We start from the raw sequence: 14,228 nt of genomic DNA on the forward strand, positions 1-14,228 counted from the left end.
AAACTGTTCTTATGGAATCTGGTCTTTGTCTGACCCTCATATCTGTCCTTGCCCCCAACAAAGGCTTAGAGTCCTCCTAAGAGATTTTTGTAGGCCTCCACTATATGTGACTATATGTGACTGTGTGACTCTGTGTGTGTGTGTGTGTGTGTGTGTGTGTGTGTGTGACTGTGTATGATTCTATGCGATTTGTGACTGTATGTGACTGTGTATGACTGTGTGTGATTCTATGTGATTGTGTGTGACTATATGTGACTGTGTTATTCTATGTGATTGTGTGTGACTGTATGTGACTTTCCTTCTGGTCAGATTACTCATTCCTCACAACACACCTTTATTAATTTTTTAAAAAAGATTTTCAATTTTTTTTTTTTTAGGTTTTTTTTTTTTTTTTTTTTTTTTTTTTAGGTTTTTCGAGACAGGGTTTCTCTGTGTAGCTTTGCGCCTTTCCTGGAACTCACTCTGTAGCCCAGGCTGGCCTCGAACTTGCAGAGATCCGCCTGCCTCTGCCTCCCGAGTACTGGGATTAAAGGCGTGCGCCACCACCGCCCGGCCAATTTTTTAAAATTGTATGTACATGGGTGTTTTTCCTGCATGTATGTCTGTGCACCATGTGTGTGTCTGATACCCACAGAGGTCAGAAGAGGGCATTGGATCCCCTGGAACTGGAGTTACAGACAGTTGTGAGCTACCATGTGGGTGGTTGCTGAGAACTGGACCCAGATCCTTAGGAAGAGCAGCAAGTGCTCCTAATCGCTGAGCCATCTCCCCAGCCCATATCTTTATGTCTGGGTTCTAGAGCACCCATTCCTATCTGCTGCCTCAGTAACCTCACCACAGGAGAGCAGCGTGGTCCATGCCACTGCTGAACAACAGGGTCAGAGCTCAGCAGAACTGTCACCAACCAGAATATTCTATTTGACATCTCTAGAGATTCAGATTTTGGATCAGGGGCTGAGGTGAGGGTTGTCTCCTTCACTGGACTGGGATTCCTGCTGAAGCCAATAGGAGAGGTGAATGGTCTTGACTCGGGGCCAAGACTGCATTTCCGAGTGGTGGTCTGGGGCTGTTTCTGGCTACACTGTGGAGGACGGCTGTCTTGGGCAGGCGAGGTATACTCGGAGCATGAGGGAAGCCCTTGTGACTGCCTCAGACACAGATGGAGACTTTTAGACACCAGACTGGTCTGGGCCTGATTCATTTTGCCCCTGGCCCTGAATTCCACCTCAGTCCTGTCTATTTCTGGTTATACAAATGGAATGCTCAGGGCTCACTGAGGTGGTGAGAAAGCAGCTATACAAAGCTGAATGTTTTTCAGCCTTCAAAATGAGGGCTTTGTTGGCCTAATTTGTTGTGACCAGTCAGGGTTCCCCACAGTCCACCTCTGGCTTGAGGTGGACTCTTACTTTGACCAGGATGTTCCCGGGGGAGGTTGAAGGGACAATTTCAAGCACTTTCAAATGTGCTTACTGGAAACTCTTGGATAGGATGAAAGGATAAAACCTCCTACCAACCATTATTAACATGGAAGGACCAGGCAGACAGCTCAGTGGGTCAAATGCTTGTTATGTAAACATGAGGATCAGACTTGAGATCATTGGGGCCCACAGGCACAGAAGCCTGTGTCTGTGACCCTGGCACTTGGGGCAGAAGCCCAGGGCTCTGTGCTCAGCTAGCCTGGCTGACATTGTGAACTACAGGATCAATAAGATATCCTGTCTGAAAAAATAAGGGATAGAAGCAATTGAGGAAGGCATTCCAACATCAACGTCTGGCTTCCCCATGCACTTGCATTGGTGAGCACACCTGCACATAGGTGTGCACACATGTATAACACACACATAATAATGAAGTGACACACCTCATCTCTCCAGCATGTTCCCCACAGTGAAGGGGAAACTCACAATCAGATTCAAAGGCCATACAGAAACTCACAAGGCAAGGATGCACACTGGGTTCAAATAGCCAACCTCCATCACTCAAGGAAAAGGGAAGCATGGCTTGGATACAAGATAATGCTAAGAAGAACAGGATGTTGGCATCTAAGAATAGCCTCAGATTCTGCAAATAGAGAAGAGTGATAGGGTCCTTGGGGTGACATAAAAGGTTCAAAGTATCCAGAGTAGTGACTGGCTCATAGCCAATGCTCAAAGGGTGATGACTAATATAATCTCAAATTGGGAACAATCTGGGCAAAATCCAGGAGGAGCATCACTCTATCTATCTACCACTACATCTGTATTGTATTTTTGAAATTAAATTTGTGTTTGTGTGCATGTGTATGGGTGCATATATGTGTGACAGAGCATATGTATATATGCACACATGCATGTTGATGTCAGACGTCATGCATGTTGATGTCAGACGTCAACTTTGGTGTTGTTTCTCAAGGCTCCATCCATATTGGTTTTTGAGATACAGTTTCTCACTGGCCTGAAGCTTTTCAAGTAGCCTAAACTGGCTGGCCAATGAGCCCCAGACATCCACCTGTCTCTGTCAGCACATCACCATGCCCAACTTACCATGCCCAACTTTTTACATGGTTTCATTAGATTATACATGGGATCATAGAGGTCTTATTGTTCATATGGCCTCCTATCAACCACTATTAACATGACACAAAGGAAGCAGGTTTTAACCATCACACACACACACACACACACACACACACACACACACACACACACACACACCGTATCTTAGAACTAACATCTTGGGACTAATCAGATTGGTCTGACTTTCCATGCCTCTTCGAAGGAGATGGAAGTTCATAAAAAGTAGGCAGGGAGAGATGAGACTGGAGGCCAGGATGATATGCAGACTTGGGAAGCAATCCAGTCATTCCCAACAAGCCTGGCGCCCCCAGGGATGAAACTAACTGTAGACTTCATGCTAATCCCCCAGGGTGGAGTGCTCAGGGTCAGTCTAGGTCACAGTTATGGAGGGGCTCAGCTAGTTGGGGTGAACTGAGTGTGTTAGGTGGGAGATGGTGGGTGTCCTAGTGTGGGGAGTACACAAATCATTTTGGGGAGAGGGATGACCCATCAGAAGTGGTGAGGGAGACAGTCCCTAAGTGAATTCTTCCCCAGACTCTTTATCTGAGAGAAGGCCTGACGGTCAAACTGAGACTCAGCCTTGGCTTTGTACACTTTGCGCATCTCCCAGGAGCTGCCAGACCAAGTCCTTGTCTGAGGGTCCGAGGGGCACAACTTGGTCCAACAGTCCATTGTTTCAGTCTTATGCTCTTTCCATGATAGCCAAACCCAGAGGGAGCAGTAACAGGACTCACAAGCAGAGACCACAGCCACATCTTCAGCTCTTCTGGAAGTGCCCGGATATGCCAGAGAAGGAGTGCCATGCTGAAACTGGTTAAAAGCCTCAGACCTGGGGTTGTGCTGCCCATGGCAGCCTTGCCTCCCACGAGAGAGCCCAGAGAGCATCGGCAACAGGCACCAAGTGCCACATCAGCGAAGCTGGCTGGGCTCGGTTGCACAAAGCCAGCTGGTACCAAGACTCCAGTGCTCTCAGGATAATGGCATCTACAGGCTAGTGGCGTGGACCCAAAGGTCTGAAAGTTCGCATTTGTACCGAGCAGAACGGACTTTCTCAGCTACCACTGCTGCCGATCAACACTGAAAGTCTTCTCCTCAGATGGATTCTAATAGTCCTCCTGTATCTGTAGTCACAGCCTGGCTCCCAGTGCCAGCTTTAGCAAGCCTCTGTCCTCTTTAGTACAAGAACTAGCATCTGCTTGCTTCCCAGAGCTCTCTGGCCATAGGGATTTGCACACATCTGTTCCTACCTGCTTTCACATTTATCTGCCTCTGGCCTTGCCATTCTCTAGAAGACCACACATCCACCTCACGAACACCATGTTCCTATTTAAGGGTGTACTCACACATGCACACTTTTAAACATCCCGAGGAACCAGGCCAGCAAGATGGCTCAGGAGGCGAAAGCATTTGCCTTCAACAAGGTTCGTGACTTTAGTTTCAATCCCCAGACCCACACAGTGAAGAAGAGAACTGACTCCTAAAAGTTGTCCTCTGATTTTCACGTGTGTGTAGAGGCATGTGCATGCACACACATAAATAAAATATAATACTTTTTAATTTCTAAGAAGTTTACTAAAATTATTAGAATCAGTGAATGAATTCATCAGGGTCATGCAAGATCAATATCCAAAATAATGATATTTCTATATACTATTATTTATTTATTTATTTATTTATTTATTTATTTATTTATTTATAATTGTGTGTCCCTGTGAAGGCCAAAGGAGGGCTTCAGATCCCCTGGAGGTAGCGTTATAGGCATTTGTGAACCACCTTATGTGAGTACTAAGAACCAAGCTCTTATTCTCTACAAGAGCAGTACAAAGGCCCTAACTGCTGAGTCTTCTCTCCAGCCCCTTCTACCTGCTTTTAATGAGTAAACTAAAAATGAAATGGAGAAAGCAACCCCATTTCCAATAGCATCCATACTATTAATAAAATACTAGAAATAAACCAACAAAAGAAGCATAGACGTTCTGCCCTGAAGATACAAGGTATTGGTGAAAGAGATTAACGAGCATCTCAACAAACGGCAGAACGCCCCGTGTTCATGGACCGGAAGGCTTCCTTTGTAACAACGAGACTACTCCCCATGTTGACCTATCCATCCAACAGTGCTGATCTTAGCTGACGTCTTTGTGGACACTGACAGTCAACCAATCCTAAACTACATATGGAATTGCAAGACATCCCAAGTCATCCAGACAACTCTGAAGAGAACAAAGTTAGAAGACACATATATGCTCTCTGGTTTCAAACATACTAACAGCCAAGACGGTGTGGCTTAAAGACAGACACAGATCAATAGCACAGAATTGAGAATCTCTGAATACACTTGCTCATCTACAGTCAATTGATTTGGATGCGAGTGCTAAGACTATCCAATGCTTTTTCTTTTTTTTTTTTTTTTTTTTTTTTTTAAAGATTTATTTATTTATTATGAATACAGCATGTATGACTGCCCGCCAGAAGAGGGCACCAGATCTCATTACAGATGGTTGTGAGCCACCATGTGGTTGCTGGGAATTGAACTCAGGACCTCTGGAAGAGCAGTCAGTGCTCTTAACCTCTGAGCCATCTCTCCAGCCCCCCAATGCTTTTTCAAAACGTCCTGCTGGGGTTAGGAACATAGAGTACCAGAAACAAGAAGTTCTTTTTTCCCACACTGCTTGCCGAGGAAGGAAGATCCCAACCTATGATCATTAATAAGGTGTAAAACGACTTAACACTGCATTTAAGAAGCAAATAAACATAAGTGATGAAAATCCGAATACCAAAACACTCCAGTGCTATGAACTCTCACTAGACAAAAGCAAAATAAACTAAGATGTCTGGGAACTTGAGACTTCAGTGGGGAGACAGAGAGTCCTCTTCCCTTTCTGTCATAGGAGTTAGGGACATTAGTATGAAAGATGCCAGCAGCCAAAACACCCAGGTGATGCTCAAAGACCAGTGAGTGTCCTCTCCCAAACCCTCCTCTGAGGCCTTTGTTTTCTAGAAACCAGACACGGTCATTTCCTTCATCCTACTTTTAGACCAAGAAGCCACAGAAGAAGGGCAAAGCTGGTGCTGCCTAGTTGGACAAGGCACGCGTCTTCAACCCGGAGAAGAACACTGCTCTCCCACAGCAAACCCGGCCTTCCTGACTTGGTAGCTCATTATCTCCAGCTCCAAATGATTAATTACAGAGGGTCTTCTGACAGAAAGTGATAAGCTCCAGGTGCAGCAGGCCAAGGGGCCAACGGAGCTGCTGGCACTCTACGCTGATATTCCAGAAGATTGTTCACCTTTATCCAAGGAATCACCCAGCAACCAGCTACATTGCAAGGACAATGTCTGCATTTCCAAGTTTCCTTAAGGGTAAAATGAATTAAACACTACCCATCTCAGTCTTTAGTGGGACTTTGTCAAGAGTAGATAGAAAAGCGGCTTGAAAGCAATGCCATACAATAGGAATACAATACATTATACAAAGCAATGGGATGCAGTTCAACTCCAGAAAGACATTAGAAGAAACTTAACAGGGAAATATAACACAGACTGAGTAATGGGTGATAGTAAAGAATCTTTGTTCACTTTCTTGAGTGTAATAATAGCATCATAGTGATCTAACATTTTCAGGATTGTGTTGATATATGGAGATATATATATATGGATAAAACCATATGATGTCAAGTCTTGCTTTAAAAAACTGAGAAAAGAAAAAAGGGACATAATGTAAGTGGGACAAAATGTTGGGACTAATGAGAAGGACGTAACTATTCATAAGTCTCTCAAGTGCATATTTGAACATCTTCGGCATAAAACAGCTTAAGTAAACAATGTAGAATTTTCTAGGGCATTAGTCAGCTTTCTGATGATTACATCCACAGCCCAGAAAGTCTGTTTCCCTCACAAAGCTCTTCCCAACTAATCATCCAGAGGTCAGAGGGTTAGGGAAGAGGCCAGGAGAGGCTCCCAGCTGAAAAGAAAAAAGATAAATGGAATTGCCCTAGAAGAATATCCAGGAAAGCTTCAGACTGCCAGGCTCCAGCGTGGGCTTCGTCCTTAGAACTGAATTTTATTCTCTGGGTTGCCACTTAATGTGTAAGTGATTTTACTTTTTCACACAAAGGTCACGGGGGCTCCTGGGCTTCACACATTTTGTCATAGGTTTACCAGATGTCCCAAGGACTAGAGAGTAGGATGAGGGAAAGGCTAGAAAGAAGTCATAATTTTCTCCAAGGTAAGAGCAATCCAGTGAGTCCGGCTCTTATGTGTGAAGTGACCCAGAAAGTGAAGGCATCCTCCCTCAAGCCAGTCCTTGGCCAATTAAGTACACAAGACACCACGCATTACTAATTCTCCAAAGATGACAAACGGGCTGACACACAGCAAGCGGTGATGTAAGGGAGGGAGGGCTCCAGCTAAGAGATAGAGGTTCGAGTCCTCAACACTAAACCAGAACCGTCGAACTTAAGCACTTCAATGCGGAAGGGGAAAGTATCCACTGAGCTGATTTGAGCATCTCTTCAACATGGCCTTAGGAGATAAAACTAATTTGGGTGTGTCTGGCGTCGTGCATCTCTCATCTGAACTTGAGGTTTCCTAACCACGTGAGGTAATTCAGTCCCCTACGCCACGCAGCTGCACCCCTCCACCCCTGCAGTCCGTTTTGTTGTGGTTGGTTGATTGGGAGATTTTCAGTATTCTTTGTCGCGGCAGGACAGGGAGTGATGGAGAGAAAGGAATGTTTGCTTCGTTCAATCATTTCTATCGGGGCTGAATAGAGTCACTTTAGCCAGGCCACCACACCCTATGGCTCCAAGACTTGGGGAAGAGGGAGAGCGAGGACACCAGTAAGGAACAGAGTCCCAGAGTCCGAGTAGAACAGAGGGATCTAAAGGTCTGCGTGTTTGTGGTGCAGGTTTTTTCCTACTGCTCAGTCTCTCTCCTGGATAACGGCGGTGTGAGGTTCCCAGGACGACTTGGGAATGAATACTCGGCGCGGGGACCTTTCTCCCGCTCTGTTCATTAATTTCTGTTCGAGCCTTTCTAGCAGGCTGGGTAAAAAACACAGTTGCAAGCTCTGCGCTCTACAGCTGCTGGGCACTAGACCCCACGATGCCCAAAACCACACTCACAGTCACACTTTAGAGTCTTCCCCGCCCCCTCCCCGCCACGAGCTCCGTATATCAAAAGCCAGAACTCCGGCCACCGGCCCAGCCTCCAGACGCCCCTTCCCAACTTTGCACCCTCAAAGGCATCCAGTGTGCGCCCCAAGGTCCCACGCTCTGTCCGGGAGCGCCCAGGGTCCCCAGGAGCAAGCACCCAGCTCCTGTGGTAAATTGACCGCCTTCGGGGACCCTCCCAAGGTGGAACTAGGCGGGGCTGCTGGCATTGGGGGGGCGCGGGGACCTGTCAGCCCGCACGTCCTCCTGCATTCCTGACCGGAGCTGGCCCATGGGAGGAGGAAGAGAGGGGATGGAGTCTGCGTGCTCCCATTAGCCTTCGGGCAGCGAGAGAAAAGGGGGTGACCCGGGTAAGCGCTCTTACTTGGCAGTAGGGCTCCGTGGTGGCCAGGCTGGGACTGGGCTCTCAGCAGTGGCCCCTCTCCATGCCGATCGCCGAGGACCCTCTGAGAAGCGAGGCGAAGCGCGGGCTGCAGCAGGGTACAGTTCTGGGCAGGTTTTCGCCCCCGGGGCTTTTAAAGAGAAACTCGACGCAAACCCCTCCCCCGACCCTCGTTCGCCCCGAAGGCGGCCTCCAGTTTAGCCCGGCCTCCACCCTTTGTTGAACTTCCTCGGCTTATCCCGGGACAGGGAGAGGGGGGGAGTGCGGCCGGGGGAGGGAGGTGGATCTGCAGTGGGTTGGGTCTGGCCGCGCTGGGGACCGCGCGTTCCAGACAGCGCACTCTTCTCCAGAAGATTCTGCACCCTCTAACATCTCCGCCCTGCATTCAGTTCCCCAGGGTATGGTTTACCAGGATTAAGGCTTACGCTGAATCCAGCCCCTTACCTGAAAACTAAAAGTTGAAGTCAGAACTTCCATTCATCTCGCTCCGGTTTCGCGTCCCTTCTCTGGTAGACGATTCTGAACAGCAACCCCAAACTGCTCGCCTTGCAGCCCGAGGATCACATCTGTGCACTGAAGCAAGGCAGAAAAATTGAGACAAGGGCGGGAGAAGAAGCCAGTCTCTGGAATCTGGTTGGGGTTTAAAACTTTATCACAACTGATAAAATTGAAATTACCTACGGGAATAGTGCAGGGCTTCTAAAGGTTCCACAAGCAAGAGGTTAAAAATAAACTAAAAATGATGGGCTGGAGAGATGGCTCAGAGGTTAAGAGCACTGGCTGTTCTTCCAGAGGTCCTGAGTTCAATTCCCAGCAACCACATGGTGGCTCACAACCATCCGTAATGAGATCTGGCTCCCTCTTCTGGCCTGCAGGGGCACATGCAAACAGAACACTGTATACATAATAAGTAAATTTTAAAAAGTAAAATAAAATAAAAATGAATCAAGCTGGTGTAGAGCCCTGTATCTAAATAACGTCCCTCACAAAACTACCTAGTAATTCTGTTTACAAACGAAAATTTTCAAGATAAGGACTGTACCCTAACCAGCTCATAGAGTTTTAATTTGTCAACTTTACTTAAATGCTAAATTTCGCTTAATTTTTAAATCTTGTAAATGGCATCCTTTGAGCAATGCAGTTTAGAGAGTCCCAGGATAATTATGTAGCCGAGGTAAAGGTGCCTAATGAACACCCTTGAATCTAAAGAAAGTGTGTGTGTGTGTGTGTGTGTGTGTGTGTGTGTGTGTGTGTTGGAGGCCAGAAATCAACTTTTGGAGTCTTACTAAATCTCCATATTTTTTTCTTTTTTAAAAAATAAAAATTTTTAAATTATTTGAGAGGTTCGCGCACACATACCATGTATTTTGAGCATAATAACTCCCTGTTCTTCTCCCTAACTCCTCCCAGATCCATTCCCTACCTCCCCAGCTTCATTTTCTCTTTGAAATTTCATTTTGACTCAATGAGCCCAATTGGTGCTGCCCATATGTGTGTGGGTGTGGGGCCTACCAAACAAACCTAAACAAAAATTGGCATTCCCTCCCCCAGCAGCCATCAACTCTCAGCAGCTCCTCAGCTAGGGTTAGGGGCTGAATAACCCTTCCCCGATCCATGCTGGAATGTTGACTGGCCTGGTCTTATGCAGACCTTGTGAAAGCAAACACAGCTGGGCCTGTGGTGTCCAGCAGACACTGCTTCACCCAGCCCTCCTGACCTCTGACTCGGGATCTTTCCGCCCTCTCTTTTTAGATATTCCCTGAGCTTTGGTGAGGAGGGGGTGCGATACAGATATTCCATTTATGGCTGAGCACTCCACAGCTGTTTATTCTCTGCACTGCGACCAATTGTGAGTTTCTGGGTTAACTGTCATACACTGCACAAAGAAGCTTCTCTTGTGGGGTCTAAGAGCTGTACTAATCTACATGTAGAGAGAGATGAATGTCAAGGGCAGTTTGCCATAGCAAAATGATAGTAATAGGTTCACCTCTGGGGTCTATGAGCTCCCCAGTCATGGATTCTTGGCATTATTTATAGTACCAGGTATGTGTTTTCTCCTGTGGAGTGAGCCATAAATCCAACCAGAAAGCAGTTGGTTACTCTCATAACAATTGTACCACTATTACACCCACCTGTGGACATATCTTGCCAGGCCTTGTCATTGGAGTTCTCAGGGTTCACAGCTGGATAAGACTGTTGTTGACTTTTCTCCCCAGGGAGCCTGCACAGGCCTTCCAATACTATGAAGCCAAGCCATCAGAGAGGAAATTTCATTGTCAGTACCAGCTTGAGTCCTCCATGTCTCCTGACTAAAGTGTGTAGTGGCTTCCCATTTCACTGGAGGTCATGTGAGAGACTTTTCCTGGGAAGATACGACACACACACAATACTTGGTGCCCAAACAGGGATCATCAGAACCAAGGAGGAGTTGAGAAGGAGTGGACGCACCACCCCTACAGTGGTTGTTGGGACATCACCTGAATCTGTCCCACTGAGAGTGGAGCATCCCAGGAGGCAGGGCTTCCTTTCTCAGTGTGGCTAAGTGACTCCAGCTGCAGTTCAGGCCAAGAACGTATCAGACCCTGGGTAGGATACAGCCAGGCAGGCCAGAGCTAAACCAAACAGCTTGGGCTGATCCAACTAAGACCACTAGAAGGAGGAAATGTACAGAGGCCCCATGGAAACGCCCCAGGATGAGGATGCCGGACGACCGATACTAATGCTGGGCTCTTTTCCTGCCGTATGAGACCTTGATAACACACTTTTTAAAAAGTCCCTTAGCATTCCAAGACCAGTTCCCATTCACTTGGAATGGGCCTGTCGAGGGCTGTCCCAAGGCTCCTTTCACAGTCTCCTGTTTGTCGTGGAATGACGGCCCAGGACCTTGTTCTACTGTCCTGCCTGACCTCTGTAAAAAGGTTTCATTACACAGATGGCCTGACAATGCTAACCTCTGAGTGCTTTACAGATTTTAAAAAGCATCTAATGTTCAGGGAGTAACTGACACTTGGTCTTCAAAGTTCAGCATGTTGATGCTGTGTCTCCTCTACTGGTCTCATTCTCGGCCTGTTTCCCTGTTGCCAAAGAAGTAGATGCTTGATGTAGTGTTTAAGGAAAACAGATTTTTCAGGGAGCATTTAAAAGACATACAGGTGCACCTAAAGGAATGAGGATGAGGAATATCCATACAAGATGCAAGGGCCTGGCATAGTTGTAAAGTTCTCAGGAGCATTATGGTCTGATGTATATATTATATTATATTATATTTATTATATATAATACATAACCATATATATAATATATATAAACCCTGACTGGGTTACTTTAAGACTTTTACAACAGCCAGTGTCTGTAAATGTAAAAGAGTTTCAGGTATATTTGGATTCCTAGGACATTGGTGGATTTCCATACCCCACCTTACCCAAGTTGTCTGTCTTTTGTATAACTTGACAAAGACGGGTTCTATGTGGGATCAGGACAAAGTGTCAAGAGATGTTTGAGCCAGCTACGATCCTTATAAAACAGGCTAAAGAGTCATGTGCCCCAATACTCTAGTAACAGATCTGAAAATGACACATACATAATTCAACTTGCCCCATAAGGGACTGGCAAACAGATTGTAAGGGGCCTATGCCTATCAGTGAAGGATGCAAATGTGCCCTCGCCTGTGAGACCTCTTACAAGCACTTCTTTGCAAGCGAACAACAGGGAAAGCCACCATCAAGGGTCTCCCCCCAACTGAGTGTTAAGTATGGGGACCCACAGAAAATTGACAAGGACTTGGGTAATCATTTCACCAACCCTGATGTGCAGAACTGGGCTGAAGACAGACAATGTGCAATGGTTCTTCCATCTACCTTACAGGCATACCAGCAGGGGGTTAATTGGAAAAAAATGAATTATTAAATCAGCAAGGGAACTGGAGAGGGCTGAGCAGGCAAGAGTGCTCACTGCCCTCTTGGAGGACCAGAGTTCGGTTCTCAGCACCCACGGCTATAACTCCAGCTCTAGGGAATTAATTCCTCTGACCTCCACCGGCACCTGCACCCACATGTGCATACCTCACACAAACATATAATTAATATTAAATAATAACAGAAAAACATCTAAAGGGCTTAAGCTTAACTGCACAAGTGGGAAGGGGTACTCCGGAGGTTATACGGCTGTTAGATAAAAACCCCAGCACTAAAAGTGGGTTACTTCTATACTTGGCCAGGAAGGCCCCTCAGGCCCCATAAACTATGAAGCATTTTCACTACTGTAAGTTGCGTTCCAGAACCAAACAGAAAGACCCTAGTGATGAAGACACCATATACTTTTGGTTACAGGACATGCGAAAATAAAGCAGGGATTGAGCTGACTTTCATGGCGTCCTATGCAAGTGCTATGTGGACTGCTGCAGGAAGAATGGTCAGTCAGTATCAGTCCTGCTCAGGCACGCATCTTGTGTGTTGCCGTACTGAAATGCCAGGCAAGCTGTCCCTGCTTGGACAGTACTGGCATGACGATAATGGCTACAACCTGCTGTGGGATAATGCAGAGACTTCTGCCTACAACCAACCAGCAGCTTTTTTGACTGGGTTTGAGACTCCACAGCAGGGAGTTCACATCTGGTACTGTAAGCCCAGACAAAACCCTGTGGCTGGGGAGACCATAGGCCTCTTGGGGGATGATTGCTATTATTGACCACACTGTTGCTGTCTGCTGCAATCCATCATGGAAGGAAACTTCAGTTCGCCATGGATGGTATACTGCAGAGACTCATGACCACTGGTGGGTTACTGTCTCGAGTGTTACTTGACGGAGGAGGGCCCTGCCCACTGTGGTGCCATTCCCTAGGCAGGGAGTACAGAGCTGGATAAGAAAGCTAGCCGAGCTTGAGCCTGTGAGTGAGCCAGCAGCTAACAGATTCCTCCGTGGTTTCTGCTTCAAGCTCCTGCTTGAGTTCCCGCCCTGCCCTCCCCAATGACGGATGTCTCCTATACACTGAAATAGCCCTTGCTTTCAATAGTTGCTTTTGGTCAGGATATTTTATCAAAGTAACAGAAAGGAAACTGTAACAGGTGGGGAAGCTCCTGAGACTCAGGAAGTAAACAAACTTCATAAGTCCTGGGACCGAAACTTGCGAAATTTGCAAGATTCAGGAGCCCATGAGCGACCCCCCTCCCGGGCTCCCACATACCCGCCCACTCACCCCCCACTACCCCCACCCCACTCAAGGTTCTGGAAGCAGAAAACAACTGCCTGCGGAAAAGACTCCACTCTGGCAAAGGAGGAAGAGACAGTACCGATGACTGAGGTCACCTTCAGTTAGACCGAAACTCCACACATGCTCATGCTTTTCTAGAAGCACCCTTTGGGAGGAATCATCCCAAGAGCTTTCTCATAGCTGGTTCCGTCCACTTAGACAATTCTACAGACTTATCATCACCTTCCCACTTACCTAACAAACCATGGCAGCGGCTTCCTGTCCCACAGCAGGGGCCACTGCCAGGGACACTGCTAACTCCACCACCACTGCTGTCCCCACCAAGTTTGAGCACTCGCTGCTCCTTCGGAGGACCCAAGTTTGGCTCCTAGCGCCCACCTTAAGTGGCCCATGACCTTCCGGAACTGTTGTTCCAGGGGGATCCAATGCTGCTGGCCTCCACAGGAACATGTAGACTCATGTCTACATCCACACAGACCAATACAATGCACATCATTAAACATAATTTTGAAATTAAATTTAAAAACGAAGTAAGCTGGTTTACTTGTTTTGCTTATTTGAAAGAATTTCCTGGAGCTGAAGAGATGGATCAGTGGTTAGAGCACCGGCTGCTCTTACAGAGGACCAAGTTTCAATTCCTAGCACCCACGTGGTGGCTCACAATGATTGATAACTCTAGTTCCAAAGGATCCAATGCCCTCTTCCGGTCTTCATGGGCATCGGGTATGCACGTGGTGCACAAAATACCAAAGCAAAACAATCATACTCATAAAGTTAGATAAACAAATCTTTTAAAAAGTCTCCTTTGAAAATGAAACTGCTAGGTAGCTGCATGAGCTACCTTATTTAGATTAGGGATATATGGTTAGATTCAACATTGCAAATGTTCTAGCCCTAAATCAGCACGGTTT

General features: G+C 46.7%; 1 protein-coding gene across 2 annotated transcripts in view; it reads right to left on the reverse strand.

The window, feature by feature from the left end:
• Positions 1-8,316, reverse strand: part of Loxl2 (lysyl oxidase like 2) — an 89,978-nt gene extending 81,662 nt beyond the window's left edge. For both annotated transcript variants that reach the window (XM_052732851.1, XM_052732850.1), the window contains exon 1: positions 8,091-8,316. The gene's annotated coding sequence lies outside the window, so the exon portion shown is untranslated. The remainder of the gene's footprint in view (positions 1-8,090) is intronic.
• Positions 8,317-14,228: the final 5,912 nt, after the last annotated feature.

This window comes from Peromyscus californicus, unplaced genomic scaffold (assembly GCF_007827085.1).
Source record: "Peromyscus californicus insignis strain IS unplaced genomic scaffold, ASM782708v3 Scaffold_12__1_contigs__length_115047231, whole genome shotgun sequence".
NCBI lineage: Eukaryota > Metazoa > Chordata > Mammalia > Rodentia > Cricetidae > Peromyscus > Peromyscus californicus.